This window comes from Palaemon carinicauda, unplaced genomic scaffold (genome assembly GCF_036898095.1).
Source record: "Palaemon carinicauda isolate YSFRI2023 unplaced genomic scaffold, ASM3689809v2 scaffold523, whole genome shotgun sequence".
NCBI classification, from domain to species: Eukaryota; Metazoa; Arthropoda; class Malacostraca; order Decapoda; family Palaemonidae; genus Palaemon; species Palaemon carinicauda.
In genome coordinates, this window is record NW_027171787.1 from 67,368 (window position 1) to 75,000 (window position 7,633).

General features: G+C 38.2%; 1 long non-coding RNA gene across 3 annotated transcripts in view; it reads right to left on the reverse strand.

The window, feature by feature from the left end:
- Nucleotides 1-4,170: 4,170 nt before the first annotated feature.
- Nucleotides 4,171-7,633, reverse strand: part of LOC137637084 (uncharacterized) — a 46,476-nt gene continuing 43,013 nt past the window's right edge. For all 3 annotated transcript variants that reach the window (XR_011043378.1, XR_011043377.1, XR_011043379.1), the window contains exon 7: nucleotides 4,171-7,421. This is a non-coding gene — a long non-coding RNA (uncharacterized lncRNA). The remainder of the gene's footprint in view (nucleotides 7,422-7,633) is intronic.

Sequence of the window (7,633 nt, forward strand, 5' to 3'; positions counted from 1 at the left end):
GGATTGAATGGAGACTGGGTGTAACCATTCAAGTTATCCCTTGGATGTTGGAAGGCAACTTTGATACAAATCATGGGGTTGGATAAGGAGGGGAAACCTAGGGCACTTATCATCTAGCCGTAAGGTGAACCAGTGTGGATTTCCGTAGACCCCTACAACCAGAATCCTATCTGATACATCTGGATGTAGGGACCACTATGACCATTGGCAACTAAATTGATTCTGCCAGCCCATTCTCCTTGCCAGGAATGTTCCCAACTGACAACTCTTTGGCATGTAATGTCCAGAAATGCATTTGCTTTCTCAGCATGTAGAGCTACACATGGTGGTGGTGTGTCAGCAACTAACTGGATGTCTCAACATTATTGGAAGGCTTGTAGCACCACTACAACGGCTGCTAATTCCAGGACTTCAAAGTAGTTGCTTCATCTGACCACAAATATGACAACCCTGTTGTTAAGGTGAGCGGCAACCCGTGACACATCCGCGTACCATTACATGTCAAGACGCAAAGTAGAGTGGGACTCTCATACAAGGGTTCCTCTTTAGCCGAGGTAAGATCTACCCAAGTCTCCTATTCCCATCAGCACGAGGGATGGCAATCCCTGGTGACGAAGCAGATTAGAGATCTCATGCAAAGACACTTCCTTTTGAGGTACCGTACCAGCTTCTCAAGTGCAGAACAGCAGCCAAGATTATTGTGTAATCAAATATAACTTACCAGCATTGCCAAGTGTTTTAACCTCAGTTTGGGTAAGAAATTCAACTTCGCCTCAATTATCACAATTGCAATATCATGACGAAAGCGGAAAGTTAATCATGTCACTACCGACATATGAAGAACAGGATCACCGACTTGAGGAATACATCCACATTTGAACGTACTGTATTCCATAAAGGGGTCTCTAAATTACAACCCAGAATATCATCTGAACAAACTCCTGAGGAGCAGTACCCAGATTGAAGCCCAGAGACATGAAAATAGCATATGAAACTGTTATAGAAGGGAAGCACTAATAATGATCTAATGCACAGGTAAAGTATGGATCTTTCAGATTCACTGAAAGCACAAAGTCGTCACCCTATGAGATTCATTCGTGGATCCACTCAAAACTCCCTCTTACCTATGCCTGCAAGACAAGGGCTCTTGGAAGAATGGATGCGTATACTCTAGGCAAAAGAGAAAAGGGGAGAGGAACAATGGGAAGAGGGTAGTAAGCAGCGACACTGGATGGGGTCGGTGCCGGAAAAAAGGAGCTGTAGCATCAGTGGCTATAGAGGCAGTCCAGAACCTAAGGACAGTCACATTGGGGCCGAGGATCGAAGCTGCGACCAAAGATCACAACCCAGACCATGTACATCAGCCCTGTGGGCCTAAAAAAACAGAGCCATAGCAACATTCTAGTACCAAGGGACCCAAGCCTGGCTCTGAGGCAGATGGAGGTAGTGACCCTCGACCTTTGCATTGGCCCTTGGGAATTGAAGTGTCAATAAGGAGCCCTTCATACAGCTACCAAGACTTTTACTTCTTCATCTAAGAAGTTAATAGTTGGAAACCAAAGAGGACGACGAGGAAGAATGTGCATGTTTCCTACCCTCCATTCAGGCACTAAAAGCACAGGAAATGAAGTCAGAGAGAACCCTAGGATGACTCGCCAAAAGAAAAAACCACAGGGGTTGCTATAACAGGAACCACAACACTGGGGAATAATGTCTCGTGGAGGGATAGTCACATTTACAGGGGAGCGAAACCCCCAAGCAGAAGTAGAGATGCACAGGGGAAAGGGGGGGATGGGTGACTTGGTGAAGGAGATGCACAGGTAACCCCTGCCACCGGAGAAACTGTCCTCCCTGCCCGAAGGAGGGCAACCACTGCAGACACCATTGGTAACACTGACAATGGTTAGCCTACTGTACCTGAAAGACTTAGTGGACCAAAACCTCCTTAGGTTACACTCATCCTCAGTGGTAGGCAAATGGAGAAGAGCCTCCAACTTCTAAAGGGTTGGGGCGATTGCAGGAGGAACCGCATATGCCACCAGAACTTGAGAGATCACAGACATATATCAGAGGGCTCCTTCCTCCTATATCATTCCCTGGGGATTGAGCCAGAGGAGTAAGCAAAGAAGCAGCAAAAGCAGACGCGCCTGATAAGCGTGAAGAAAAAGCATAGCTCTTCCTTCCCCCTCAAAGCATGCGTCTGCCACCACAAAGAGGTCACAACTAACACTCGACATATGGGATTGACTACAAACAATAATAAAGTCCATCTTCCCAGAATCAAGTGTCTCACTTCACATAACAATCGGTAGACAGCCTTCACTTCCTGAAAAAGAAAAAAGAAAAAAAGTTTGATGTGGCCAGAAACCAAAAGTGAAGAGACCTTGACAAGGGGGCGACACTCCTCCCCCCTTCGATCCAACCTGTCGCTGAACTGTTCGTTAAACTATTCAGTGGCCCTCATCTGAACGATGGTTTGAATTTGCATAGGAACAAATTCTCGTGACTGTCTGTCTCCAGATACACTTTATATAATAAACAATTATAATAAGCACCAAAATTGTGATTACCTTAAAATACTTTCTTCTGCCATTTGATTTTACTCATCATGAAACTCTATTCAACAAGACAAATGAAAAACACTTTGAGCCAGTGGTAAAAAAAAATTCACTGAGGCTATACACAAACTATGAATTAACCAAACTCTCAGACAGCCAATATAAGCCTAATAAACTAATTTTCTTTGGACCAGTTTTCTAAAACAAAAACAAAGAAATTCTAATTTTTATAAAACTGTCAATGAATATACCTATGCTTTCGACATTATCGAACCTATTAATGGCGCATTTCAATTTTACTTCCCTCACTGTAAGCACAATTCTGACCAATGTTCTGTCGAGCTAAAAGAGAAAAGTCATCAATTTAAAAAAGGTCTGAGCTAAGAGAAAAGTCATCCATTTAAAAAAGGTCTGAGCTAAAAGAGAAAAGTCATCAATTTAAAAAAGGTCTGAGCTAAAAGAGAAAAGTCATCAATTTAAAAAAGGTCTGAGCTAAAAGAAAAAAGTCATCAATTTAAAAAAGGTCTACAACATCTAATTTGGTAGAAGAAAATCCAGACTAACAAGGAATTCAGGTTTGAATTACACAAGGAATTCAGGTTTGAATTACGCAAGGAATTCAGGTTTGAATTACACCAGGAATTCAGGTTTGAATTACGCAAGGAATTCAGGTTTGAATTACACCAGGAATTCAGGTTTGAATTACGCAAGGAATTCAGGTTTGAATTACACCAGGAATTCAGGTTTGAATTACGCAAGGAATTCAGGTTTGAATTACACCAGGAATTCAGGTTTGAATTACGCAAGGAATTCAGGTTTGAATTACACCAGGAATTCAGGTTTGAATTACACCAAGAATTCAGGTTTGAATTACACAAGGAATTCAGGTTTGAATTAAACAAGGAATTCAGGTATGAATTACAAGACAGAGAGAAGACAGGGGACAGCCATCATATCAAGTCAACATAGAAACCCCTAAGTTATAGTCAACATAGAAACCCCTAAGTTATAGTCAACATAGAAACCCCTAAGTTATAGTCAACATAGAAACCCCTAAGTTATAGTCAACATAGAAACCCCTAAGTTATAGTCAACATAGAAACCCCTAAGTTATAGTCAACATAGAAACCCCTAAGTTATAGTCAACATAGAAACGTTTATATATGTAGTGAGGAGTTGTCTAGCGACAAATTTTGAAGTATTATACAAGATGTTCATATATAGAACATGGCAGGAAGAATCGATTACATATATTTCCGATGAATATGTCGACCCAAGAAAAAGAAATTCTTAAAGTTGACTTGAAAATTGGATTAAACACAGGATAAAGAGTCCATCATTATTAATAGCTAAGCTACAACCCTAGTGGGAAAAGCAATACGCTATAAGCCCAAGGGTTCCAACAGGGAAATGTAGCCCAGAAAGTTAAGAAAACAAGGAAATAAACAAACTACAAGTATTGAATAGTTGAAATATTTTTAAAAACTATCATTATAATGGATATTTCATATATAAATTATGAAAAATAAAACGAAGAGAAATAATATAGAATACTTTGCTTGAGTGCACCTTCAAGCATGAGCTAAAAAAGAAGTTAGATATTTATAAAAAAGTCTGCACCATTCCCTTCAACAATAAATTAGGACTATACAGTATTCCAGAAATGCCTAAGAATTTATAGAAAACCAGTAGATATGGAAATAACTATAAGCAGACCTGTAAGGCCCAGGAAATTAAGGACAAAAGACATGAAAGGAATTCAGGTATGAATTACAGGACAAAAATAAGACAGTAGACAACTATCATATCAAGTGCAACTTCACAAGAATTTGTAGCCAATGTAGAAATGCTTTTAACTATAGTGAAGAATTATATATAATGAAAAAGTTTGAAAGTATGATTATAAAAGATGTTTGTAAACAATGTGACAGGAAGGCCAGATAACAGAAATTAATAATGAATATGTTGACCCAAGATAAAACAAATTCTTGAACAAAGTTGACGACCTTCCACTTGGTGTCAAGAATAGCAAAAATGTGGCAGCTTTCAAGAAAAACCTGAAGACTTATCTTTTTAGAAAGTGTTATAATAGAGACCTGAAAACTATTAACCCTGAATACAAATGCTAGCGAAATAACTGATAAGATACAGAGCAAAATATTAACTGGAAAGAAATTATTTTCCCACACCAAGGCCCGCCTGAACAGACTTTAAGTGTCTGATGAAGGGCGAGAAATAAACCCGTAAAAGTAAAAAGTGAAAGTAGCAAGACCCATTTTAATAGGTTACAAGTTCCAAACAATCACAGTACAGTAGAAAATGGAAATGAAGGCCAAAAGTAAACAAAATAGAACAGTGAGGAACACACTTAATACTAATCTTGCTAAGATTAAACCCATATGGAAAAGACAGACTTGTTTTCAACATACTGGAGTCAACATCAATAACAATCTGATATTATGGATAGAAATAAAGAGAGGAATGCACCAAGGACGTGCTTTGTTTCCAGACATATTTGCAATAAGGACAGAAATAGAAAGAGGAATGCACCAGGGATGTGTTTTGTCCCCAGACCTATTTGCAATGACAGAAATAGAGAGAGGAATGCACCAGGGATGTGTTTTGTCCCAAGACCTATTTGCAATGAGGACAGAAATAGAGAGAGGAATGCACCAGGGATGTGTTTTGTCTCCAGACCTATTTGCAATGATAGAAAGAGAGAGAGGAATGCACCAAGGATGTGTTTTGTCCCAAGAACTATTTGCAATGATAGAAATAGAGAGGAATGCACCAGGGATGTGTTTTGTCTCCAGACCTATTTGCAATGATAGAAATAGAGAGAGGAATGCACCAAGGATGTGTTTTGTCTCCAAACCTATTTGTAATAAGGACAGAAATAGAGAGAGGAATGCACCAGGGATGTGTTTTGTCTCCAAACCTAATTTTAATATATGGGGAAAATACCTTGAGAAACACAATAGATATGGTATCAGTATTGGAGGAGTCAATATGAATAACATTAAGTATATGAAAATGATCATTGCCGACACTGCCAAAAAGTTACAACAATCAAACAACTTTGTTTACCTGGGTAGTATGGCGACTCAAAATGGTAGAGAAAAAATGAGAAATAGAGAATCCTGATAACAAAAATCCATTTCAAAATATAAAAAATCTGCCGACATATGATAGTTGGTGTACAAACAAGAATTAGGGCTTTAAGAACATGTGCGTGGTCTGCCCTCATGGATGGGTCGGAAAGCTGGACAATAATGACAGTTGAGAAACAAGCTAATGCGGCAGAGATATTTTACAGGAGTATGGTCAGAATATCTTTGATGGACAAAGTAACAAAGGAAAAGATAATGGCAAGTTTTGGAGAGCAGAGAGCAATGGCAAAAGAAATAGGAGAGACCAAACCGAGTTTTGTTGGGCTATTCATAAGGAGAGAAAATTGAGCACCAATGTCTCACTGGGAGGATAGAAGGGAAATCAGAGAGTAAAGTACATGGACAGTATTGTGGTGGCCTTTGAAGGTAATTATACAAACAAATGAAGTGATACAAATGGCTGGAGGCAGGGAGAGGTTGAGGTGGAGGCAACTGACCTCACCGTCCAGGACATGGCACTTCCGTAAGTACTGTAAGGCTGCATGGAAATGTCATAAATGATCAAAACAGTTGAGAACTAATGCGTCTATAGAAGTTGAAAATGATAATGTTAAATTTGTAGAAGTATTCAGGTGAAAGAATGCCAGGAAAACAAAGAGTTCAATGGCTTGTCAGAGACAGAAACTATTACCACCAGACAAAATGAATAATTTTCTCTTTAGTTTGACAGAACATTGGACAAAACTTTACTAAACATCTAAGTTATCAATAATCCAAGAATTTTTGACTTCCTTCAGTGACTTAACTCCTGTCCCACCAGTTAAATTTAACATAAAGGTTTGGAATCTAGTCTCCATTTCACAAATTAAAAAAATCTAAAATGGGATTTTAGCAGAAATATTCGATACAAAAAAAAATATCTATTTACTCCACTTAAGACAATTCTAATACAGCATATTACTCATATTTAAAGGCATCCTATTTCAACTCCTCTAGAGGGGCAATCCTATTGAAATATATTACTCCTCTACAGAGTAACTCAATTCACAGCTTTCAACATTGACCCAAGATAAAATTCATGAATAAACCTATAATGGTTCTGGCCCCATACCAAGTCACTAGTCTTTTCCCAATGATTTAGAAGACTAGTTACATAATGTTTGAAATTACTGTCTATATATTCCTCAACCTGAAAATTAATTTATATACTTTACATATATATTCATTTATGATAGAACAAGTTGAGTATAACCTGGCTGTTATTAGTAATAAAACAAAGTGCTTGTTTAAAGTACAGCAGTTTTATAAATATGTTGTTATATTGGGTTGGTGATCATTTACCAAGGAGCAGTTAACATTTACCTCTGGCTACGTAAATACTCATCTCACTAGTCTGTATATAGATACTGGATTAAAAGGATTATGGTAGCTTCGGTTGAAGACAAATAAAGAAGGTTTAAGGACATATATCACCGAACCAAATCTCAGAAGTCATAATAGATAATAACCAAAATTCTTTCACTCACATTAAGTTTCATGATTATTTTAATGGCAGTAAAAATGTAAAATAACAAAATCCTTCACTGCAAAGGTTATAAAGATAACACCAAGATTTTATTTACATAAGTTAACGTTTAGATTATGTCCAAGGCCGAGGGACGAGGCCGAACTAGTAGGTGCAGCTGCTCCACAGGAGAATGTCGACTACTGGAACGCGGCCCCTTCAAAATACGAAACAGGGGAGCAAGCATACCTGAAAGATACGAGAAGATAATTAGATCACTGTATTATAAAGTTGAAGTACACATGAACTACCACAGAAAAGCTACGATAAAAAAGTTCTGGTGATATTGAAGAACTTACACATCATGAATGGTAAACCTAACCTAACCTAACCTAACTTCCTTGACATAAGTCTTCAAAAGACCAAACAATCATATCTTTATGCTATAGAGATATTTTTCG